A 27,029-nucleotide genomic window follows, 5' to 3' on the forward strand; every position below is an offset into this window, starting at 1 on the left:
CACACTGAGCTTAGGTGGGGATTGAAAAGTGCTTTGCACCAACCCATTATTTCATGGATGAGCAAGTGTAACCAAATCAGTAGGAAAATGCTGCGGAAAGGTATCTACTGCAGAGACCTTCTGTGAAAACAATGTGCTCCTTTCTTCCCCATGAAACTGCCCACCTTTGAGGCAGCTTGGAAAGAATGGGGTGCAATGGGCGGTTTGCTTCTGGTTTCTCTGTTTCAATACTAGGCTTGTCTCCTCTGTTTGTTTTTAGCTAATTGACTGAAGATCTAATAAGTTAGTGATGATGGGTGTTGTGGGCCAGTGACCTCTGCCAAAATGAATATCTCCTGGAACTACTGTTGAAGGACTGGCCTTGATTGGTCAAAAGTGGGTTCTCTAAGAGGCTCTGATTCCATGTGTGGGGGTCAGAAAGGACACCGGTGATTGGGTTGGGTCCTTTAAGTGTTCACACAAAGAGAACTTGCTGGAGAGAGACCCCTAGCACATGTGTGTCCAGCTCACTTGGGTTGTCGCCTTATTGAAAAGCAGTCACTGTGGCCCAGCCCGTCTTCCCACAGAGCTGTCACATGGTTTCTGAGAGCCATTACAGGAAAATTCAACTTTGATGAGAAGTTTAATCTGGTTGTTTCATTCTTCCCGTGAAACATACTTTCCTGAAGTTCTAGCCACTATTCTTCTCTCCTCAGGGCACTGAGCCTAATAAAGAAATAAATACTGTTGGTTGCAAAAAAACTTCTCAACCAGGAATCTAAAAAGGCTCATGGCCAACATCTGTTCAATGAACAATAACATCAAGGCTCCTTAACCCAAACCGGGATTTTAAACACACACACGACTCAGAAGCCAGTGGCCTTGGTCCTGTGAACCAGAATCAAGTTCAGGGAAGGCAGGCAGCGTGCCTCATGCCCGGCTGCAGTTACCCGTGGGCCTTTTCCTTCTCAGAAATGCACACTGCATGATTTTCCTGGGGATTCTCTCACAGCTTGGGAGCACAGAGGTCTGAATTCAGGGTGTCACAGCCATGCACTCTCTGAAGGCTCCAAGGAAGACTGTCTTCCAGGCTTTCTCTTAGTGTCTGCAGGGGTGAAGTTGCTGGGCTGGTGGCCACATCGCTTGATCTTTGCCTTCTTCTCCATCCGGGTACCTTTTCTCTGTGCCTCACCTTTATATGCTGTCCTCCTCTCTGTGTTTTGGTGTCCAAATTTCCCTTGTCTTATATAAGCACTGGGGATTAGAGTAGGGTCCACTCTAATCCGGTATAAACCTGAACTTGATTAACCTATACAAAGACCCTATTTCCAAATAAGGTCACATTCACAGGTTCTGGTTAGAACTTCAACATATCTTTCTGAGGACACAGTTTGAGCCACAGAACACACTGAAGGAAAGTTACTCATTTATCTTGCAGGTGATCTTTCCCACGGAAGCCCTGATGTATGTATGTGAGTGGACCTTTTGCATTTTCCATAGCTGGCTGTGTCTCTGTCCCTGTAAACGGGTCTCCCTGGCCTCCCTGTTGTCACACTGGGCTTACTCTGTCCTCAGTCGACATCCAGGTCAGGAGTGTTGGGCTGACATGTTGACTAGACTCACCCTATATTTACATCTAAATACAGGTTCTCAAGAGTGGCCAGAGCTTGTGATCGCAGTGGCAGGACCAAGGGCATATTTAGGGGTCTTTCTAGGTCAGGAGATTCTAAACACTCTTTACAAACATGGGTATCTTCTCAGTAGGGGATGCAGAGGGTAGAGGGAAGATGCGGTGGGAAGACAAGGGTTTAATTGCACAACACAAAGTGAGATTTTCAAAAACCCTTTTCTAAGCAACATGTCATCCCGGCTCTTCCAGGCAGCTGCCCTCACCCTAGGCCCCTTGATCAAATATTCCCTGGTCCCAACTGCATACTATTTTTTCCTCCTTCTCCACTCAGCCACCTCCCAGTTACCTCCTCCTTCCTCAGGCATGCCAGCTAGGCCTGGGCCTCTACCCACCTGTACTCACCATCATCCCTCTCAGCAGTGCCACGATTGGCCACTGGACACTGAGAAGGCCATACATGCCCTCAGGATGCTGAGACAAGGAGTAAGTTATAAGTAATTATTATTACTATTATAATGATTATTACTTTGTTCATGTGCCTCTTTTTTTACATGCAAAAGCAAAACTATTTTCTCTATCTGAGCATGTTGGTAAAATGGTTTTAAACTTGTAAATGTAGGAGAAAAGGTGCTCAGAAAATGCCCCTGCTAGCCAGAGAGACCTATAGCTTCCTGTGGAAGGGAAGAGCTTGGTGAATAGAGTAGAGAAAATACACAAATTGGAGTGAGCATCTGGTAAGAGGAACCCTTGGGTGGCATGGTTTGGAGCCCAGGAGACGGAAACAGGTCAGAGCAGCCAAAGACAAGATTCGGGGAACTCAGTGAATGAGACAGTCAGAGAAGCCATGGATGGGGCACCCAGCAGGGCCTGGGCATGTGATGTGCAATATTTGTCTAATGCCATGCAATTCCTACTATCCCTCCTTACTGATGATGAAGTATGATTCCCACTCAAACTAATTTCTCCAGAATCCATAGGCTAATCTAGGATAAAGTCAGGACTGATCAAGTCAGTCTGGGGCCAAAAAGCATGTTTATTAATTCAATGCAGAAAAACTGCTTTGAGCTGAGGCCAAAAGAAATGGTCCATACAGAAATACATTTAAACAGAATGTAAGTGACTGCCTTTTGCTATTGTCTAGGAGACACTTCTGTACCTACCACTGAAGTGAAGACCGAGCTTAGAAAAGAGCCAGGAAGCATGCCAGGAGCACTCAGTGAGGGGAGAGGGGCCCCCTCATCCCTTATACAACCTTACCAGCTTGTCTCTGCTGTTCAATTCGGGAGGACAGCGGGCATCTGAACATGGTGCAATTTAGCCATATTATAATCTGTTAGTGCACTAATTCACTCTCCTATCTACTTCATCTAATCTCCCAAACTGACAAGTGACCAGTTTCAATCTGATCATTTTTTTCTCAGAGCTTTTGCAAATGCTTTTTTTCCCCCATGGAATTCATTTTTTTTATTGTCTAAAGTATTACATATGTCTTCTTTTTCCCCAATTGACCCGCCCACCCCAAGCCATTCCCACCCCGGCCAAATCTCCACTGCCCCAGTGTCTGTGTCCATTGACTATGCTAATATGCATGCATACAAGTCCTTCGGTTGCTCTCTAACCGCCACCCCATCCTCTACCATTTGTCTCTGGATCTATTCTCGTTCATCAAATTATGTTGATTATTATATCCCACATATGAGTGAGATCATGTGATATTTATCTTTCTCCGACTGGCTTATTTCACTTAGCATAATGCTCTCTAGTTCCATCCATGCTGTTGCAAATGGTAAAAGTTCCTTTTTTATTTATTTATTTATTTATTTTTTTATATAGCGGCATAGTATTCCATTGTGTAGATGTAACACAGTTTTTAATTCACTCATCTGCTGATGGGCACTTAGGCTGTTTCCAAATCTTAGCTATTGTAAATTTTGCTGCTGTGCACATAGGGGTGCATATATCCTTTCTGATTGGTGTTTCTGGTTTCTTGGAATATAGTCTTAGAAGTGGGATTGCTGGGTCAAATGGGAGCTCTGTTTTTAACTTTTTGAGGAAACTCCATACTGTCTTCCACAGTGGCTACACCAGTCTGCATTCCCACCAGCAGTGCAGGAGGGTTCCTTTTTCTCCCCGTCCTCACCAGCACTTGCCATTTGTTGATTTGTTGATGATAGCCATTCTGACAGATGTGAGATGGTTTCTCATTGTTGTTTTGACTTGCATCTCTTGGATGATTAGTGACTTTGAGCATGTCTTCATATGTCTCTTGGCTTTCCTTATGTCCTCTTTTGAAAAGTATCTATTTAGATCCTTTGACCAGTTTTTGACTGGATTGTTTATCTTCCTTTTGTTAAGTTGTATGAGTTCTCTGTAAATTTTGGAGATTAAACCCTTATCAGAAATATCATTGGCAAATATGTTCTCCCATACAGTGTGCTTTCTTGTTGTTTTGTTGATGGTTTCTTTTGCTGTGAAGAAGCTTTTTATTTTGATGTAGTCCCATTTGTTTATTTTCTCCTTAGTCTCCATTGCCCTAGGAGCTGTGTCTGTAAAGATATTGCTATGACGTATGTCTGCTATTTTGCTGCCTATGGAGTCTTGTAGGATTTTTATAGTTTCCCATCTTACATTTAAGTCCTTTAGCTGCAAATACTTTTGCCATATCTTAGATTTAGATGCTCAAGTTTAATCTAAAATGTTTACACTACCAAATATAGAATCTTTGTATCAAATAATGTATTTAACTGTGAAGGTTTGGATAGGAAAAAATAATTTTCTTAATAAGAGATATTATTCAGCTTATTTTGAAAACAACCCATCCAGTTGAGAATTATTTTTTAGAGTTTTTTTTTCCTGTATTGTGTCATGCTTCAAAGTCTGGTGATATAATAAACTTCCTCCACCAAAATCACAAACATACCCTGATGCATACCAGCTTCGAAAGCTGTGTTTGAAGAAGACTTAACCTCCTTTCTGATTGAGATCATGTTCGCAGTTCCCTTTGTTTAAAATATGTCTAAAAATTCGACTCTACTGCAAAAATAAATGATAAATTATTTATATGCACCAATTATTTATTATTATTTATGCAAAGCTTGTCACATTATGCATGCATAAGGGGATTAAATCACCGTTAACCCGAAACGCCTTTAGGGGCATTAGATGACGGTGAGGGGTGGCATGAGGGTTTTACCATCCGTAAATATATGCATTAGGAGCCTGCACATTGTTTATGTACGTCGCTGCTCTCATATACTTGAGAGGAAGTAATGTAGGGTCTCAGAACTGTATCAGCCAATAGTGGTTAGTCTCCTAATTCTAAATTAGATTATGTTGGCATTAAATAAATAACTCACCCAAGGAAGGAACCGCTAAAGGGCAGTGTGCATTATAATGTGGACATAAAAATGCCCCTTGAAACTAAAAGAAACAGATGAGTTCAACTTAAAAAAAAAAGTGTGCTTTTCCTAAGGCAATGCTTTTGTCATATAATAACGACATATTACAATCAAGAAATAGAGATAAATCAGGAAAATACCATGATATTATGACTTGTCATGGCGCTTCCTGATAGCATTCTGAATTTCAAGGCAAATTCAGTGAAGGTATTTTTCCCCCCAAAATACTAATGCATATAAATGAAATTATTAACAGCATTCATTTTTAATGGGAAACTTAATGGAGGGCTTGCAAAACGACATAACTACCCTTTGATCCTGCGAAGGAGCGTTTTCCAGTTCCTAGGGCAAAAATTATATCCAATATGATAATGCTAAAATGCCACCCATCTTTGCAATTGGCAGTTTAAATATGCAAAATATATTTAAAGTTCTGTTGGAGGTGCAATTGAGGTTTGGACCAGGACAGGAAAGCTGACCCCAGAGCAGGGGTGGTGGCATCGCAGGGCTGAAAGTGAATGTCACCGCCTAATTATCTAAATACCGAATTTGTCCATGGTGGTCTGGAGGGGCGAATGAATCCAGTTTTTTTCTTGATCAAAATTGCCCCATCACAAGTGCACATCTGTACTCGTGTGATGTTTGGTGCTTACTCTGGTCACAGTTTGAGTCACGTTTGCTCATTTTGTCCACATTGATATTAAGCAATTCTTGTGATGTTATGCAACATTCATAACTTTGAAAATGTGCTGTGTGGTAACCAGTGATGGTTGAAACCAGTGGCCATCCATTCCAGCCACAGCCCTGCTCCGTTTTCCAGCCAGAGCAGTGACGTCTTTGCAGGGATGCACATGAGGGTCGTCAGACCAGTCTAAGCCCAGCCCAGGTCAGCCTCCCACCATGGACACACTCCAGTTGAATAGGCCCTGCTACTTCTCTGTCTCTGTGCCTGGTCATTAGCGAAATCTAGAAGCTCTCTCTCTCTCTCTCTCTCTCTCTCTCTCATTTATAATAATACCACCTCTTTGTTCTCAATTTAAGCTCTGTCTCTGTGGTCCTGTCTTGAGACAGTAGCTTTTCAGATATAGCACACTCTATATTCATGACAGATACATTTTAAGGCCTTTGTGAATTCCCAAATTTACAAATATTGTTATGGAATATAATTCCCTTCATCAAATGCAGTTAAGTAGAGCTAAACAATTTAAATGGTGTGTTAAGACCATCCACGAATCAATAGTACCAATGGTATTTTTCCAATGATTAGCATCAATTCTCTCACAGCCTGGCAGGAGTAATTTTAACCATATGTTTCTCTAAACCAGCCAAGCCAAGGCAGAGGGAAGCATGCTTCATGCACCACTGTGGACTTGCAAGGGTGAAGGCCTGGAGGAGATGTCCTCATCTGCATTAGGATGTGAGGTTTCAGTGTCACTGATGTGACATTCACCTGTGAGATGACCACGGACAGGTCCTGATATTACTTGTCTGCTGTAGATCTCAGAAATTGGAATTTTCAAAAACTCGCTGGGTGAGTTTAATGTATATTCAGAGAGGACAACTGGACCCATCAAAGCCCCATGGAGTGGTTGGTTTTTATTTCTTCACAAATGTAATAGGTTTATTCATAGATTTCTGTTGACCAAACGTCAGCCTCTATTCCCTAATTGTATCATAGGTGATGAAGATGTGGATTGCTGCTGGCGATGAATCAACGAGGATGCCCTAACAAGGAAAATGGAGCCTGGTTCATGCCAAGTGCACATGCTCTAGGACCAGACACCAGGAATTGTCCCTCTTATACTGCGGACATATACATGCACCTCAAAGCCTCATTTACTCTTTGGTGAAATGGAGACAACAGCACTGCTCTCAGAGTAATTTTCTAATGACACAGACTATGTTGTCACCCTTCTCCTCAATAGCTAATTCTATGCACCTATCTGCCTTCCACCTGAAAGCCATGTTTGGGGAACACCCTGAATTCATAGCTTGGATAGCTAACTGACTAATGTAAGTGGTGACATGTACTTGGACAGTGGGTAGAGCTTAGCACCTTACCATTTCCCCATGTTGCTGTGTGAAGAATTGGTACTGTTTGCCTTAAAATCCTCCAAAACCAAAAAGAATCTGAGTGTCACTAGTCCACAAGTTGGGTCCCCAAACTCACACAGTCACGTGCACACATTTACATGTACACACACACACACACACACACACACACACACACACACACCCTCTGGCCATGCTGCTCACTTCCACTTCTCTGAAGTTTACACTTGGCTTTAAGACTCCCATCTGGAAGTCTAGGAATACATTTCACCTCCTCCCTTCCCCTGTCCAACCTGTAGAGTCCTGGACAGAACACTGCCACCTGTGTTTGCTCCTAGACTGCCCAGGGCCCCTCCTGGGCCAGTACAAAGGCCTCAGTCTTAGGCCCCCTCAGGCAGAAGTAGCTGTGGCCATGAGGTGATGGGCAGACCACCCAAGGAAGATTTAAAAACACGGGTTCTGGGGCGCATCCCAGACCTGCCAGATAGGACTCCCGAAGTGGACCAAAAGTCAGCACAGCTCACAGGTCCCATGAAGGAGACATGTTTCTGGGGGTGAAGGTGGTGGCAAGGAGAGAGAAGGAACTGCTGTAGGCAATGTTCTCATCGTACACCATGGGGTGTGCAGGCTGGAGGGGCTTCCTGCTCAGGGAAGTACATGTGAGACCATCAAAAACTCATTCTTTACCTAGAAGGTCACAGTTGTCCTTTGAAATCCACGGAAGTGGTTTTAAGGAGGTTAGAAAGCCCCATTGTGCTTTAGGAAATACATTTCCCCTACAATTGAGATGAAAGTGGGTTCCCCTCAGGATCCAGTTTGCAGAAACCCTCCTCCTTAGCATGGCCCCGGCACACTGTGCTCTCTAAGGGGGTTGAGAAGTGGACTTCACACACCCGTGGAAAGATGCGCCTGGGAAGGCGTCCCCATATGCCGTATTGAAGAGAGGAGGACAGAGGGTCTCCCTACACCTGTCCTAGTCAGCGTCCCATTGACAGCTGTGCATCCCAGGCTGGGGGAGCACTGTGTGCACGTGCATGTGTGTGCGAGTGTCTGTGGTGCAGAACATAAAACTGTTGCAAAATACAAACAGGTTGTAGTCTGTAAAGCACAATTCCCCTTGAGTCCCGTGCACATACGCTGAAGCTCCCGCTCAGCATTTTCAAGTCATTTCAAAGGATAATTAGTGCATAGCGTCTGTCTGGGACCCTCCGAGGGTTAGTGTCCATCCTGTTTGTCACTGTTTCTCTCCTAATCCCCTCTAATGAGGGTTTATGTTAACACGGATAAGCCCTCGCTGGTGTGTACTGCCCAGCTAGCTGAGCCGATGGAGGACACGCTGCTCAAATGTCAGCGCCTTTGGCTATCTGGCCACGGACGTCAGAGGGCGTCCACGGGAAAGGCTCTGTGTGGCTTTTGCAGGGTCTGTTGTCATTGGGGCTGGAGGCAGGCCTCCCAGAGGGTCGCCTCTGCTTTGGCTGTGTTCTCTCAGGGGTTTTATTTTATTTAATTTCTGTAGTTCGCAGTTACTTAATGGTGTTCTCTTTCAAGGGAAAGCATCATGGGCCTTGCTGCTTTCATCACATTAAGCACATCACCACCAGCCCATGAAGAAGGTAGTAGCCCCTGAGCTGAGCATGGCTGAGCTGACTGTCCTTTATGACCAGAAACCCTGCAAAAGCCAATCCGAGGCTCAGGGTTACATGGACTTGGCCCTTGGAATCAAACGTTAGTTTTTAGAGGTGGTGCTGGCCTTCCTTCCCTCCGCAGTGTGTCAGGAAAGCTTACGCAAAGGGAGGGTGGGACAGGAGTGTCACACCTACTCACACAGGCAGCAGGCCTTCTGCAGGTGATATTTGCCACAGTTTTTATTTAGATTTAAGATAATAATGGGAAAAAGGAAAAATAATCATTGTCACAATTTAACCAAAATAAATGCTCACAACATGTTACTCTTCATAAACACGCCCACACATATGCCGTTTATTTAGTCCACTCAATACTTCTATGTTAAGAGCATAATTATTTGTCTTATTTTACATGCAGACCCAGGTCCTGAGTATCAGAGAGGCTGAGCAGTTCTCCCAAAGTCACACAGCCTTTTCAGTTTACAAGTGAGCAATGTGAGAGCAGATGAATGAGCTCCCAGCAGGAGCACTAGAATCACTGAAAGTCCAGGAGGTGACCTGCATATGAGGTTTGGAGCAGTGACTTCTCACTGCACAGGTGATACAGACAGGTATGCCCTGCAATGTCTCCCTAAAAGAGTCTCCTGGTGGTGGAATGTTAGTCACACAAGCAGACTTCAATGCCCAGTGCCAGGTCTTGGATCAGGGCCTATAGTCACAGGCCTGGGAATTCACCCTCCCTCAGGAGCTGGAGACAGAGAGCGGATCCATGGCCCACCCCTTGGATCATCTTCAGATGGGACTGTAGCCCCTTTTCCTATGGACTCTTGAGTACAAGTATAGTGCTCTGAGAGCAGAGCCTAAGCTGGTGCTGTTCAGTGGCAGGTATGACCTTCATAGGAGACAAGGAGAATTCTGGCTGGCTGATTCTTGACTCATTCTCAGAGCATCAGATACTTGAGACACAAAGAACGGCAGCTCAAGACCAACCTGGTGCAAGTTTAGAGGAATGGAAGGAAGACTGTCCTTGATTTAGAGGAAGGTGAGAAGGTTTGTGCTGCATCCACAGCCAGCCAGGTTTCCTGACTCAAACCAGCTGCTGAGATGTTGACTCTGCTTGTTTAATTAAATTAAAGAATACATTTCAAGATCAAAGACTCTTCTTGATGTTCCTATCAGAAATGCTCATATTTTGTAGGGGAAACATGCAAATGTCAACATACTGGTTTCTCACAACAAAGACATGAATGCACCCTCAGGTGCACTTCCCTCAAACGCTGGATGCCTACCTTGCCCAAAGGTGGGCTCGGCCCCGAGAAGTGTACATTGACGTTGTGTGTGCATCTGGTCTACCTGGGCCTGAGGGAAACTGGCTCCTGAGTTTCTCTGAAGGGTTGGTTGTCACATCAATTGTAATATTGTGTGCAATGAGGACTGGCCTGCCTCTGCTTAGTTACCTAGATTTCTCTTCTGAGTAGATTACCAATTTGTTTTTGAGGAATGAGACTGAATTAGTGGATTGGATTGCTTTAGAAACATCCTTCCCTTCTCTGTTATCTTGTTTTCTTTTGTTTTGTTTTGTTGGCAAGGGATCATCTTCAAGGCACGCAATTTTTAAATGTGCTGTCTTCTGTCCCATGGTGGATAGAGCTGTTCATCAGAGATAACAGACTTGCTTTGGTCATTTTCTTCCTGGACTTACTTAGTGTGAGCAACAGGTGTGGGAGGAATTGTCTCAGGGTGTGGACACAGCTTGCAAAACACCTACTGTGTGAGCCCAGGGGCCTGTTCTGAGGCTGCCAACATAGTGTAGGGAATAGCCCTGTGCCCACTGTCCCAGATCCTTCCCTTCCTCCAAGCATTCCTGGTAACTCAAGTGCCTTCCAAGGTCAAGCTAGAGCACATGGAGTTGCTCAGCAGTGGGCAAAATGGTGAGGCACAGGCTTCATTCACAGGAAGTACTTTTATTTTTAAAGATTATTTGAGAACAGTTCATCCTGAGTAAAATGCCCACTCTTTGAGTCTGGAGAGAACAAGCTCAGAGTTCAGGATCCTTACCGATGCCTTTGCTCCCCCCACTGACTCCCAATAGTGTATAACCTGCTGTTGTGGGTTGAACTGTGTTGGACAGACATTCATATGTTGAAGCTATAACTTCTAGTATGACCTTCTTTGGAAATAGAATCTTTGCAGATGTAATTAACTTCAACTGCAGTAATTAGGGTGAACCTTAATCTGACTTGTGTCCTTATAAAAAAGGGACATTAGGACACAGATCCACACCAGGAGATGCCATGGAAACAGAAAGGCAGAAGTTGGGGTGATGCTTCTACAAGCCAAGGAACCACAAAGATGACAGTAAGTCCCTAGAAGAGGGAGAGAGGCCTGGACCAGATTCTCCTCACGGCCTCCGAAGGAATGAGCCCTGTCTGAACCTTGACCTGGGACTTCTGGCCTCAAGGCCTGTGAAATGATACAGGTCTGCATTTAAGCCACCCTGATTTTGCCATTTCTCATAGCAATCCTACCAAATGAACACACCTACCCGCACAAATATAAGTGCATCTTTTAGTGGGTCAGGAACTTCCAAATATAATAAATTGTTGCCAATGTCCTACTCTGGGCCACCTAGTGTGCATAGAGTAGGAATATATCTTAAGTTAGGATACTATTTCAGTTGAAGTGGGTTCACATGCAAAGCAGACAGGACTGATAAGTGTGGAAAAAGAACTTCAAGTATAGAATTCTCATATTTGGCAAACAAAAATATAGAACTCTCAGTTCAGCTTCAAATTCAGGTCAACCATGTATCGGTTTTAGTATAAGCATGTCCCATGCACTATTTAGGACTAATATTTATATTATATTTATATTAAGACTAATATTTATACTAAGCAATCATTTGTTGATTATCAGTAATTCAAACCCCACAAGGGTCCTGTGTTTTATCTGGCAGCTCAGTGTGGGGGTCCCCTGAGCCCATTTATTTGAGGCAGGGGCACACTGCACTCTAACAAGCTTTGAAAACTGGACAGAATCTCCAGCTCCCCACCTTCCCCCCAGTAGGTGAGCTGTGTGGCATCCCCATGACTTACAGTGTTTGACGGGAATCGGGCTCCCGTGTGGAGTCTCGCTCCCTGGGGCGGTTGCGGCCTTGGCTGTTGACACAGTTGGAGTTTGGGCCCAGAAAGTGGCGCATGGGTGGAGCGCTCTCCTAGCAGGAGGATAAATCACGTCTTGGGCCCTCTCAATGCTGCGTTTCTGCTGAGGCTGCAGCTCACAGTCAGATTTATGACCTTTTGGGGCACACTTTCATGGTCACCTCTCCATTAGGGGTTGCAATCAGACCTTCTCACATGGACCACCAGTCCAGTGGGGACCACAGATCTCGTGGGGAAAGCTAGACCACGCTGAGTTCTGGGCAGCCTGTCCTGGCAAAACCCTTACAGAATATTGTTTTTGTCCAATTTCTTAAAATGAAGTTAACCAGCTTCTTTAAAAAGAAAGTAATGAAACTATGCTCAGCATGGATCTAAATGGCCCCTGAATGTCAGAAGGTTGAGTGCATTCAGGTGGGCTGCACCACTGAGCCAGAGTTTGGGTCCTGACAGTGAAGACTGTGCTCCATGCACTGGTCACCTCCAAACCCAGTTCGTCTTCCAGCAGCAGCCAACACCCACCAGGCAGGCACGCTTCCCAAGTCCCACGTAAGCTCAGGAAATAAAATGATCGACTCATTACTCAACACTTCTATCAGGAATTAAAATGCAGTTCTTTTACCTTCATGAAAGATTTGACAAACATGGACTGCTCCCAAGTGCTAATTTCTGTCTTCCTATCAGTGCACACATCTGTGGCTAGGTTGTTCATACTTAGGTCATGAAAAAAAATGTATCTTCCAGTGTTCTAGTTCAGATTTGCAAAATAAGTCCTTTTAGAGAGAGTAGCGTGACATAAAGAGGTATTGGACACCATCTCATTGGAGTGAATATACTAAAAATAGGGTGCAGAATTAGAAGTTTAGGGAGAAGCCTAGTTGTCATCTCACCCAACCTCACCACCCATTGGCATCCCCAACAGGCACCTAGCAGCTCCAGTGAGGACCTTTGTACCTCCAAAGGGACACCCCACCCTCCCATTCTGGGCAAGTTACATTTGCAGGGAACTCATAGCACAACTCCCTGAGGTCGGCCCCTCTATGGGGACAGAGTCTGCAATCCCAGCACTAGGATGTTCCCTTCACACAGCAGCTACAGCAGTCAAAGGCACTTGTCACCATCCTTAAAAGCTTCTCATTTCCAGAATGGAAACCAAATGACTCTTTTTACTGCGTATCATGCTGCATAATAGAATCCCAGTCATTAAATGTTTGGATCACCCACCACTGGTTTATGTACTCAAAGGTGTCATCTTCACTCAAAATAGAGAGTATGGAACAGAATCCAAATGTGGGCCTTAAGTTTATTTCTCTTCTATTTCTGCTTATTTGTAAATAATTGAAAATAATCCCAAATAAAAAGTTGGAAAGTAAATTTCTTTCCCCAATAGAGCTTTTCCCCCCACATGCCTCAGTGGATGGTGGCTCAGTCGCTAAGAGCTCTGGATTTTGGCACAGCAGTTATCCATTTTCAATCCATAACTTCCAGATAAAAGCAGACACCCCGACCCCCAAACCAACTTGGGAAATTACTGGAAGCCACAAAGAGCTTAATATCTGCCCCCAGTGTCCCACAGAGCCTGTGCATTCCTCCATATCCTAATTACTGTTTTGCTTTGAGATCCCAAAGTGACCACACAGTGGTCTGTCCACCAGAAGGTAGCCTCATTGAGGGCAGCGTCTGTGTCTCTCATCCTTCACCCCCTGGCTGCCTGGCAGATAGCTAGAGCTCAGGAAACACAAAATGAAGGACAATTTCCTTGGTCATGTTAATAAATGAGATTATTTCACAGTGTCCCATGTCCCTAGGATTTGTTTTGCTTTTCTAAATCCACTAATAGGAGAATTCTCTCTTATTTTTTTTTACACTAATAGTTCAGTCTTCCCATTGCCTCTGTTCTGACATATTCATTTTCTCTTACACCATTTGACACCACTTCCCCTTTATCCACTCAGCTATCTTTCCACATTTAAAGTTCTCTACTTTCCTTAGTGGAGAGACCAGCCAGCCCTTTCTTCAGACACAGGGCTGCTTCTTCCCAGAAAGGGTGCAAGGTGGTGTGGTGGGCCCTGGCCACTTCCTCTGGTGAGCCTGTCACCTGCCAAGTAGATGGCCCAGAGATTGGGACCCCTGGGGTCATGCTGTGAGTGGGTTGTAGAAGCTACTCTGGTCCTTGAAGCTCAGCCTCCAGGTGAGCTGCGGGTTGGAGGAGGGGAGCAGAGGAGCTCATCTTCCTCCTGTCTGCATTCATTACAACACCCGCTTGCCCTGCCCTGCAATGCCCACTGTTCAGCTGGCCCCACCTTTATTGGTCTCCAGAACCTTCCTGCTGGATGACCAAGAGAGCCATTCCTTCTGGACTTGGCCGGTACCTGGCCTGTCCCCCTTCTCATCAGGCCCTGGCAGGGAACCTCTGCCCTCCCCGTCATGGCTGGTCCCACACCTTTCTGGTCTCTGCACTAGGTTCCTGGGAGCCACCTGTATCTGAGGTTGTTTGGAAAACAAGCAGTCATTTCTCTTGTTTTGCATTGGCAGTAACTTTGGTCAGCCATCAGTCCTCACCCCGTTCTCTAACATAGTCTTGGGGAATGAAGACACAAGTGCGCACACCTTGTGCCCAGGGAACCCTTCCCACGACACTGGCACTCCTTCCATTCAGTGAGGGGCACATGGGCGGTACTCGGACAAGCACGATTTCACCATACTCCCTCACTGCCTCACTCATTTCCTGCCTGGTCCTGGTACTCAGGGGTGAGGCTGGGTTAACTTTCTGGACATTCTCATTGTCTTGTGACTAAAACATAGGAGCAGTAGCCACACTGTGGTCATTTAAAGCCTGGTTCCTTATTAAGTGCCACTTTACAGAAACTTTTTATTTAACTAGAGAGGTTTATAATTCAGAGCCAATATTTCCAAAGAGTTCAAAAATGCAGAACGTTACGTTCTCTGAGAACCTGTTCTATTTGCACAGAGAAGTGAACTGTGGAATCAGGAACCACCCAGCTAATCTACATGGAGATCTTTGTTAGATCATGCCGGAAAAGTATATTATTTTGTTCCTAGTGTTGCAAGATTGGGCAGAGAGAGAGAGAGAGAGAGAGAGAGAGAGAGACCTCAAAGTACCTATCCCAGTTCCCAGTTCTTAAAGGTCTTGAGAGTCAGCTCACCCAGGATGGTGACAGTGTGTTAGAGGAGGTCTTCTGAGAAGCAGATGCCAATGTGGATCACATGGGTGGGGATTTTATTAGGGGGAATGCTTATGCAAATAAAACAGGGAGGGATCAGGGATAGATGAACAAGGTGTCCAACCCAGATGCTAGCCTGACCCCAAGTGAAAGAGGGAGGAGCAGAAGCAAGGTGGATACAGCCTAGTTGTCTCAGGTCTAAACATGTTCAGGAGGCCTTCAGTAGGTCCTTGAAACAGCTGACTAGTCTCCCAAGATTGTGTCTACCTCAGTGTCACCACTATGCCCTATAATAGGCTGGAAGCAGCCTGGGAAAGGAGACTTTGGCACCCATACAACCCTGGGATTCAGATTTCAACATGAGCCCCCCCCCCCCCCACTCCTTTCACCAGTAATATGGGCAGAATGAGGGCATGGATACCTTTCTCTCTCCAATAGGGACATGATAACCTGGCCTCTTGGAGACCCCCCTCCAGCATTCTGGGTCCTGAAAACATGCCAGGTCCAGTTATTGAGTGAAGGAAAACACAAGGACCTGACTGAGGGAGGTGGGTGGCTCCAATGTCTATTTTTGTGGGGACTGGGCTCTGACCTCCTGGGACTGCATGGGCAGTGGAGCAGGGGATCCAGGTAAAAACACTGAAATGGGGGAGGCTGTTGAGCAAGACTCTAGGGTGACTCCTAGGAGGAGCTAGAGTATGGCATAGAGGACAGCTTGTGCTGTGGGAAGTTCTGGGTGGGACCACAGGGGGAGCTGGCACAGCTGTTCAGACTGAGTGCAGGTGAAGGTGAGGTGAGGTACAGGTTGGGGTGCTGGAGATGAATGAAGCTCATAGGGAGTGGCTGGTGTGTATATGTTTTCACCTAAGTTTCAAAAGCTTTGAATATCAATGTTATATTCATTGCTGAAAGGAAGATTAAAGAAATAGGTTAACAAGCAAAGGGGGAGTAGATGGGGAACATCTGTAATACTGTCAACAATAAAAATAAAAAAGAAAGTCATAAAAAAGAGGAAAAATAGGGTATCATATTGGAATCAAAAGATGGAGAGAGAAGCGAGAAAAAGATAAGTAAAAAGAATAAGAAAGTGAGAAAGGCAAAAAAAGAAAGATAGAGGCAGAGGGAGGGAAGGGAGAGCAGAAAACTGTGTGGGAGAGAGTGGGTCAAGAAAAGGGAGGACAGGGAACAATCAGAAAAAGGAGGGACAGTAAAGGGTAGGAATTTGATGTAAAATCTCCTAAGTATTAAAAAGCCCAACAGTTCTTATCTAAGCTTGAGATATAGTTTTCTACAAGAAAACAAAAGTCCCGTTAACAGAGGCTGTGGAGGGCAGGTGTTTTTCCAGGCAGGCTCTGGGCCCGTGCTCAGCTCCTCCTCCACATCCTCACTCATTCTTACATTTCTTTTAAATTAAGGAGGATATGCAAACCATGGTGACCCCAAACAAAGGGACATGCACTTCTCTGGGGACAAGTGACTTTCCGGAGCTGAGCAGGGGTCTGGGGACAGCCCCCTGCATGCCTTATGAGCTCTCTAACAGGGAGCATGCAGGCCATCCTTCAAGCTGTGAGGTTTCCCCTGGGAGGATAAAATGGGAAAATTTTTCCGTCAGCTTTACTGACTGCCCCAGTGGGACCCGCTGAAGTCACATACTGATAACTCCTATAATTTCCATACCTTAAATAATTTAACGTGAAATTACATAAATAAAATGCTATAACTGAGCATAATTCTTTATACATTTTTCTAATAATCCAGCCTTTTAAATTAGCATAATAACACTTAGAGTAATGAAGGATTTAATTGCATAGAGCATGGGATATTGTCTGCCATGCTGTGCACCATGATGAAGCCATGATGGACTTTAATTTAGTTGTGTGTTTTTTTTTTGAGTTTAGTTTTCATGTTATATAATGTGGATAATGTGGCAGAAGGTAGACACACATGGGTACGTAATGGTTCATGAGTGCTATATGTTTTGCTAAAATTTTCCAGACATGCCATTCTTGAACTTAAAACAGATGAAAAGAATTAGTGGCTTAAAATATTAAATGCGGCTTTTCTCTTTGCTGTGTGCTCATAATTACCTATGCATACTGATGTTACGTTCTCGCATGCTCTAGGGTAGAAATTGTCTCCTTTTTTCCTCTCTCCCTTCCTCTTTCCCTTTCTTCCTCCTCCTTCCTTTCCGTGATTATGCAAGGATGCCTATGTTCAAAATATTCAAGTCCATTTTCTTTATAGCAGAACTGTGTAGTTCAGTTAAGAATAAGTTATATCCTGCACAAATTTTATGAATAAAACAGGAAAGGATTGTATTCTGTATGCACCTTAGATATATAAATAATAGTGTTAAGGTTATTTCAGAGCCACCTGAGCAATAGATATCACTCATAAAACATAACATTTTGCTTTAAAAATTGAATATTTGAACAAAATAAATTCATAGTGAGGTCAGCAGATATTTAGTTTCCAAGAAGATGTAACTCAGAATTTCTTTGATGGCCCAATTTTTCTAACATTTTAACATCATGACAGTATATTTGCTTTCTATTGTTGCATGAAAATTACAGAAATCTAGTGGCTTAAAACAACATGCTTTTATTACTCACAGATTCTGTGGGTCGGGAGTCAGGGCACTGCTTGGCTGGGCCTTCTGCATGGCTGCAGTCAAGGTGTTGGCCAGAGGCTGGGCTGGGGAAGGAAGGAGCTGTTCACAAGTTCACTCAGGTGCCGGCACAATCTGATTCCTGTGGTTCAAGATCTGAGGGCCCCAGCTTTTTGCTAGTGTTGGACAGAAGCTGTCCTCAGTAACCAGAGGTCACTCTTAGCTCTATGCCATGTGGGTCTCCCAACATGGCCACAAGTTCTTCATAAGTTAGCTAAAGGATGAGACTCTAGAGTGAGATATGTACTAGCTAAAGAGTTTCCTACTGGAGATTTTTCACAGAAGGGGACATCCTAGCACGGCTGCCAGAGTTTGTTGGATAGGTAAAGGGAAGGGGATCATACAAGGGCACAAATGCTGGAAAGCAAAGGTCATTGGGGTCACAAATGTCTAAAGCTTGGTGGACATCTCTACCTAAATGTAAGTTTGAGATGATAAGCTAAATGAAGGCTTGTTTATTTTTTTTAAAATAAGTTATAAATGTATTCTAAGTTGTTTTCTCAAGCTTATCATAGATCCAGCGTTTAATGATTATTTCTAAAATTTAGAGGTTACATATATTCTCAAAAGAACAGAAAATTTATCTCCAAGATCAAGTGGTTTTTGTCTAGCCAACACAGTATCTGGCTCTGGCATATGTGCACATACAACACACAATGCATACCCCCACACATCCATAGACACACAAGCACACCTTTGGAGGGGGTGGATTTCTAGGTTTATTTCTCCCTGACCTTGATTTTGTTGATTATTGAGAAGCACTAAGAATCTCTGCCTAGCTCCCAAGTGTGGACCTGGCTCCCCGTCTCTATCCCACTGTGCAAGTCCCCTTTGACACACATCTCTTGTCTGCAAGTGGCACATGGGCCCCAGTATTTCACAGACCCCTGTTTTCAAAGAAATGACCCTTAGATACTTTTGCAGCAACGTGGGTGGTAGCTTCCACACCGGGACCTAGATGGCCCACCCTACACCACAAGTGAATGAAGATGTGCAGCCCTGGGCCCAACATGTAGTGCTCAGGTATAGCTCTAGGACACACATCTAGTGGCTTTTCATAGTGCTGACTTTGATGCAAATGAGTTGGGTTCCTACCTGGTCTGATGAATGTTATTAATGAAGAGAAGGTCATGTGCTCTAGGCCAGTGAGGACATGGTTGGCTTTGCTGGATCGCAGACTCATTGTCTACACACTGTACTCTAACAGGTTACTGTGGGCCAGTGAATATCAGGCTCCATAGAAGGCTACTGTGCAGAGCTGTGCACGGTTGTTCTGAGTGACAAATTGGGTCTGGTGGCTCCTTACATCAGAGACCTGTTTATCCAGGAGGCCACTGTACCCTACTGGGTGGTGTCTGGTCCACAAAAAACATGTGGACACACAGACACATGGAATGCACTAGTATACATACCCACATAGACTCATGAATACACACAGACACACACGGACACACATGGAATGAGCCAGATTTGCAAAAGCAGAGAAGGATGACCTCAGTGAGGTGAGGTAGGCGCTGGACCAGGCACAGAGTTCCAATGAGGCGTGGCCTCTCCCAAAGAAAACCCACAAAGCCAGCGATAGATTTCATCATCTCATAGTCCTGCGGTCTGACAAGCAATGACAAGGTCCTTAATTACCAGTGTGCTGTGCTCCTGCATGGTGAGAACCCTAATTACCCACTTGCTCTGTGACAGAGGCCGGCCAACGCCCCCTCTGCGGGAATCCCAGCACACCCTGGTTTGGGTCACATAGGAAACTCTGTGTCTGTTTTCTCAGGAAGACTGACAAGGGCTGAACTCGCATGTGGATTTTGACTGAAAGAGAAACTGGAAGTGCTGGAGGTTGGTCATTGTTGCAGGGGAAGGACTTTCCAGCAAGACCTTCCTCCCATTCAGGGTGCTTGTGGTCTACCTCATAGCTGTACATGCAGGGTCACCTCGTTCCTTCCTCATGAATACACACAGGTTCATATTCATGTTTTGAAATGGCAACTGAGCCCATGACTAGCTGTATGCTCATCTGAAGCTTACATGTGTCCTGAGTGATGAGCCTGAGTGGAGAATTCAGGGCCCAGGGCTGTCCATCTGCAGAGGCACCTGCTTATCTGGTGACAAGAGGTGGGTCCTGTGGGGCAGAGATTTCCCTACTGGGTTGACAGACATCAACATGCCCAACACTGACCAGGTAGTTTCCAGTGTCAGAGCTGAGGGGAACCTTCTGGGGCAGCCACTAAGGGAACATGGCTGAAAGCAGACAGACTTGGCACTCCCCGCTGTAAGGGAGACAGGACCTGGAACTTTAGAGGTAGGTTTCCAAAACACCAGAGGACAATGAAGTACTTCCAAGAGCCCACGCAGCCTGGGCCTCCTAAGGGACAAAGGGGTGTTGTGTCTGCACACACAGGCAGCGTCAGGGGCAAAGGGACAGTGTGCAGGTTCTGGGTTAGACCCTGCCACCCACCATCTGTGACTGGGGACAATGGATTTGACCTTGCTGCACCTTAGTCTCCCTGTCTGCAAACTGGGGTGGTGATCGCAGTCCTGACCTCAGGGGCTCATTGTTGAGACTAAACAAGGTGATAGCTATGGATACAGTTTTAGAACAGTGCCTGGCTGGGAGTAACTGACCAACATATTGTGAGTAATGCCAGCATGACTAAGTTGTACCCACTAGCACTGGCTGTGCCCCAGGACCACCCATCCCAAGAAGAAGGAAGCAACCTCTCCTCTGGGGGACATTGGCATGATGCTGGTTCAGCCCGAGGAGCTGACATATGCACTGCAGTGGGGACACCTGATGTGTGACTTCCAACATCGTAGAATGGAAGTTGCAACCTCACCTTTGACCTATTTACCCCCCAACATGTTTAAACATCAAAGTTGTGCCCTCCAGATTTCACAGAACCACACCTAGATTCTGGATTTAGGTCTGCTTGGGCCCAAGAATTCCCATTTTTAATGGACTCTGGGATGATGGCGATGCTGCTGGTTGACCAGAAATATAGGAATGGAGGGATATGTCACATGACCCCCCTAAAGAACCAATCAGACACAGTGAAGGGCACTTGAGAATATAAATTTCACAGAATCTTTTAAAAACTTAATGTCATGAAGAAAAGAATAAAACGGGAAACTATTCAAGAATACAAGAGACCTAAAGAAGAACCTAACAGATGACTGTAAGTTTCTATCTTAGATCCTGGTCCCAGAACAAGACAAGCCACGCCCAGGAGCACGCCCATGATTTCTTGAAGAACCTGCTCATTAGCAGGGTTCACCGTGTTCTACCGTGGCCGTGCAGAACAGCACCTGAGTATTGTGGCCAGCATCGCCCTCCCAAATCCTTGAAGACTGCACACTAGTGCGGGAAGAACCATGGGCAGCAAGGCCTGGCCTTCATCGGACACATAGGAGACCTGCAGCACCTGTGTGCTATTCCGATTTACATTCTCTACTCTCTCTGTGAGCCAAAAAGGTTTGGAAGAGCATAAGTTTAAATGGTGGCAGCCTCAGTCATAGGCTTTCCTGTGAATATGGGTATCTCAGTTAATACACCCTGATACATGTAAAACTTATAAAACTATTTAAATTCATAAACATGTAAAAACATTCCCGTTGCCAGAAAACACAACGTTTAATCCATGGCCCAAGCTCTCACCTTTTATTCTGACATTCTGATGGGCCATAGACACAGCCAAAGCACATTCTTGATTTAACGTAAAAAATGTTGAAAAAAAACCACTACAAAATGAAATTTTCAATCTTATGAGAAGTGGACTATTTTTACATTTACAATGGAGCTGGAGTTTGGTTGGAGTTTGAAAGAATTATTGGTGTAAGGAGTAATGACCCCACGGAGTTCAAATTTAATTAGGGGGACGCTGCCTGCAGACAGCTGCTGTGCACAGTGAGTTGCCTGTTCCCATGTTCGACATGACATCCAACAACATTAAAATGCGCTTAACTCTGAGCTTCTCTTTAATACGGCAAAGCCTCGGCTCTGCGTCACACATCATTTCTGTGCCAAGCTGGGGTTTTCAAACTGGCTAATTTTGTTAGAAGCCCTCCAAAGTGTTTTTTGAATTAGAAAAAATGTATGTTTATTGGTTTGTATAACTGAAAACAGGTTAAGAAATTCTCTCACGTTTGCCGAAAACAAAACACAACTCTAACACCTCTGGGTTTAACACGGAGTCTGGAAAATGTGTGATTTCTGGAAAACCATCATGTGATAATTTAATAAACATGGAGACTGTTTTTAAATGTTTATTGAAGTTCACTAATAACAGATGTTAAAAGCTACAGGCCCAACACCATTTTATGTCCAGGTTAGGAAAATGAACTTGCAAATCCACCCATGAAGCCATGGCTGCCCCTCTGAGTGTAACTTGCAGCGATTTCTTCCCGAGGAATCCCGTCTTGACTTTGGCCAGGGTAAGAGTATGGGCTGTTTCCTTTCTGTGAAAGATACACTTGCAGATGATTTTATTGACCTGTTCCTCCTTTCCTTTGCTTATCCACAGGGATGTATTGGGAGAATGTATCATACAGTTCCAGAGCATGAGCTCGGGGGTCTATGAGGCACATGGCTGGAAGGAAGGTCGGCCTGTGTCTGAATTCCTGCTTTCCACCCCAGCTTCTTTCCGACCGAGGTGAACTTAGTAGTAAATAGTAGTAAATAGTAGTAAAATGCATGTTTGCATTGCATACAGAAAAGTTGCCAAATGGTGAGTGTTCTGCAAAGTTAAGTTTTGGCAGAGAGAGAACAGAGCAATCAGGACCTCACTTGCTCCCAGAAGCCTTCATCAGCCCTCTGGTCATCAGACACCCTGTGCCTCAGAAGGTGCCATATTCTATCACCACAACCAGCACTGCTTACTTCTTATACAAATGCTCACGTCCAGCTTCTCCTCACGGGGGTGTGTGCAGCTGTGGTTATTAATTTTCATTGCTTTGTAGTATTCCATCCCTCTGATTTACTGAATCTTTGTGATGGTTTTATTACTTCCAGTTTGGGGCTGTTAAAAAAAAAGGCTGCTATAGACAGTCCTCTCTGTGTCCTCTGTGAATCTGTGTAGGCAGTTCTGTCAGACTTATATGGAGATGTGGAATTGCTGGGTAAGGAATGGCACATTTAGCTCTCAGGGGTTCTAAGTTGGTTGAAGCCTTCACTCCTTCACCCCCAGGAGCTGTGCATGCTCACTTGGCTGTATAGCTTCTCTAACCATATGGAGGGCTTCTCGTGTGTGAAAGCCTGAGCGTGCTCTGCGGATAAAGGTGAGCATTAGACGGAGGGATGGGTGTGCTCTGAGCACTTTTGGAACACGGTGGGCTTGATTGCTAGTAGAGCTCCAGGGATGAAGAAATGGGGAGACTACCTCACTGAGAGCAATGTAAGAAGCCAGTTCTCTCTTCCTCCATTTGTGATTGGAAGTGGGGGAAGAAAGAAACTTTTGAGCTAGGAAAAAAATGTTAAAATTACAATGTAGAATGTGTTCACTGTAATGCTTAGGCAGCTTCCAGATGATTCTAGCCCAGTCCAATGAAAGAACTCTGTTTTCCTCCACCCACCGCTCCCAGGCTCAAGTGTCCCAGAAAGGCAGCTACAGGGAGGGGCTGATGGCCCATCTGTGGTTGGTTCATTCCATAAACATCTACCCAACTCTCACCAGGTCCTGCAGGGTCCTGAGGGTTAGCCATGGGGAAATCTTCACTTTGGGAGCATAGGGTCCAGGAGAGGCAGGAGAAACAGGAGAATCAACTATTACTAGATAAGAGGCACACAGCACAGAGTTCATCCCTTTCCCTTGGCACACCTGGAGATAGCTTGCCTACTTCTGACTGTCCGCCTGGGATGGCTGGTGGAGCATGTGAAGATGTAACATTCATTCAAAGAGGGGGAAAGCCTGTCAGGAAGAGAAAACAGAAAGGAGGGGCTTGGGACCTGTTCCAGTGAAAATTTATAGTTATTCCTGGAAAGGGAAGCAGCTCTAATACCACTCAGCTTTTCCTCGCTGGGCATGATTTGCATTGCCACACCATTTTCAGGTGAACCCTTTGCTCATCTATAACCTTCCTTTCAAAAGGTGGAGAGGGCATTCACTTAGCTATGTCCAGTGGAGAGATTGGTAGGGCAAATGGGCAGTAACCAGAGCATCATCATATAACACATTTGGGTTCAAGAATATAGTCTCAGCTTCATCCTTGGTCCAGCCCCAGCCCTCTGCACCTAGAGCCCCCTGGAACAGTCCTGGCCAGTGACAGCAGGTCTGAACCAGGGGGTACTCTGGAGAAGAGTCCACAGAGACACAGACCTAGACAGTCCTCTGACTTTCTCCAGGCAAAAAGACTCATCCTCCACCAGCCGATTGGCACTCAGAGCATAAAAGAGTTGCTAACAAAACATCTGTGCTGTGCACTCTACTTTGAACTCACAGAGGTGAGATGTGACTGAGTTCTCAGTGAGAAATAGGCCACATCAGAATGTGTGATCCCTGAGAACCTGCCATTGATTGGCAGGACCTTGAAGGACACCCAGGCAGGATTTCCCATGGGTTCCCATCTGATCCCTGCCCTGGAAGGAAAGTGCGGAAGTTCCCCAAATCCCACCGTGCAGAGAAAACCACTGAGCATCTTGTAACTGTCCCTGAAGAGACAGCTATCCATCCACCTCAACTCAAATCAATGGAATTTTAACTGAAATCAATGGATTAAATTGAATCAATTCATCTTAACCAAAATCAATGGAAATTCATGCTTGAAAAGTCTAGACTTCCAGGATGATGTGAGAATTCAGGTTCAACGTCACCAGCATTCTCAAAACTCTCGCATACTATGTTTACCTGCAAAGGAGTAGATTGATGGTATCTATACTGTATCAAAAGAGGATTTGACCTTACGTACAAAGTGTGAAAACATGGTAGAGGCAAGACCCCTTGTTGGAGGGTTTAATACTGGCATTTGGCAACAGAATAAGCTGTTTAGTCTATAAATATTTATTAATGAATGAAAATATAGTAAATATATTATTGTTAGAAGCAATTAGAAATAGTCTGAATTGAATGATTCCATGTATGCAACACACAAACATGGTCAACGTACACACGCACACACTCTCACACACGCACATGCATACCTACTTTGTCTAGAAGGAAAAAGCTTAGAGATAGTACTCAAGACAAGAATTTTAAAGAAAGAAAGTTTAGGGTTTTTTTTCTCTTTTTAATCCCAGGACCCCAAGAATCGTTAACACTTTCACACTTCTCCAAAGGTTTAAAATAAACTCTCCAGCCTACTTTTGGCTTCAGTTTCAGAATTTTAAGTGATTTCACAAGAAAAAAGTAAATTTCCCTTTAGAGAAATTCTTTTTGCAGTCAGCTTTGATTCACCTTCTCTCACATATGAAGAAAGGAAAAACATATAAAAATCAAGATTGCACTGTTCTGATGATCTGAAGTATTTCACGGAGCATTCTGTTTCTCGGTGGTAGCCTGCCTAGAAGTATGTTTTATTTAGACAGAAATCAGCCAGAACAGTGAGGAAAAGAATATTACTCTCAGTGGAATTAAGGGCATCCAAGCTTTCTAATGGCATGTGCCTGTTTATTAACAACCCAACCTAATTATTAATATCATGTTTATGTGAGTTTTCCCCTTGTTTTATGTATGACCTACAAAGTGGGGAGTAGGACTGTTTCCAGTCTTCATTTCATCTCAAGACATTTAGGAAAATAAAAAAAAAGGCCAGCTCATAAAGGACAGATGTTGATTCCAAGATCTGAGAAACCTGTGACATGAATTTCATGTCCTTCTGGATAGGTACCCAGTGAGCAGGATGGTGAAGGTCCCTTTCTGTCAAAGTCTGTGGGAGTCACCTCACACTTGAGGGCCTGGCATCTGACTTGTTTGCCACACACCCCACCTTGGTCTCCTGCTTCATTTCTTATCTTCTGGTCCTTGTAATATATTTTTTTTTATCATACCTGCAATGAACTCTAATTGCTTACCTACAGATACCACTTTCTTTCTTAGTCAGAACAGCATGAAAAATCAATCCCAGGAAATTTAAGAAATTCAGGAAACATTCTCCTTTCCAGTAATTCTTCTAAAGGCCACTCTGACTACTGGTGCACCACACTGGGAAAAACAGAAGATAGGAGTTTCTGTGTGAGGGCACATATCCCAAGAAAGGAGAAAATGCCAAATAAGAACTTAAAAAATTAGCCAAATGCCTATATATTTTTCTTTCTTTTATAAGAAATTAAATAATTTTTAAAATGTAAGGTATAGTTTATATTATATATTTATATTATCATTATATAACTTCTGTATGTTTTCTATATAAAATATATATGTTACATTAAAATATGAATTGGAAATAATATATTTATAATTATAAAATATAAATTTATTATTTATATTATAATTTAATGTAACAATAAATATTAATTTAATAGGTAAAAGTAACCAAGTGTCCTTGATCATTTAGAGGAATATCACATTTCTTACCACCTCCTTCTTGGTTTCTCTTCGATGTGTGTGTAAAACCCCTCAACATACAGAGCCACAAATGCAACAAACATTAGAAAACTCTACACTCAGAAGTATAAGGGGCATCTGAGACGAGGACCTCTGTAGTCAGCTCATTCAATTAGAATTCTGGCGAGAGTATTTAAGGCAACGTTATATTACCACTCAGACTTGAATTCTGCCTTCTGTTAGGGAAATTCTAAATAAAGAGCTAACCTAGAAGTCTGAAACTGCACTCTCCAATAGGTTAGAGACCTACAAGGCAAACCTGAAAAGAAAATTTCTCCTTGTTATATTTCAACACCTTAGTTTTTCACCCATGCATACAACCTATCTGATCTGCTGTATCTCAGCGTGGGAAGGATACCATGTGACGTGACTGGCCCAGGTTTGTTTGGTCGGTGTCAGGAGGAGCTGGACATGTGACGAGCTCTGGGGTCCAGGGTCCTGCATAACAGTGCTCCTCTCCTGAATCACCTGAGGATACACAGGAACAGAGCTCCTGGCCTCTACCCACAAGAACTCCCAGACCTAAATACAGAAGGAAAAATAAAACTAGCAAGATAGACACACATCTGACCCTTAACTTCTTGAACACCTTAGCCCAATTGTCACTAACACCTTAATTTTAACACTGTTTTAGGTGCTCAAATATTTGAGATTACTTCAATTCAGAAAAAAAAAATGGCTACTCTGACGATGTTGGACCACTTAGAACATAACTTGAACTAGTCACCCATTCAGAATAGCATTTCTGCTTCAGAAACAATTAAGGGGTATGCCTGTGTTTCTCCTTTTATATCACT

Source organism: Myotis daubentonii, chromosome 4 (assembly GCF_963259705.1).
Source record: "Myotis daubentonii chromosome 4, mMyoDau2.1, whole genome shotgun sequence".
NCBI lineage: Eukaryota > Metazoa > Chordata > Mammalia > Chiroptera > Vespertilionidae > Myotis > Myotis daubentonii.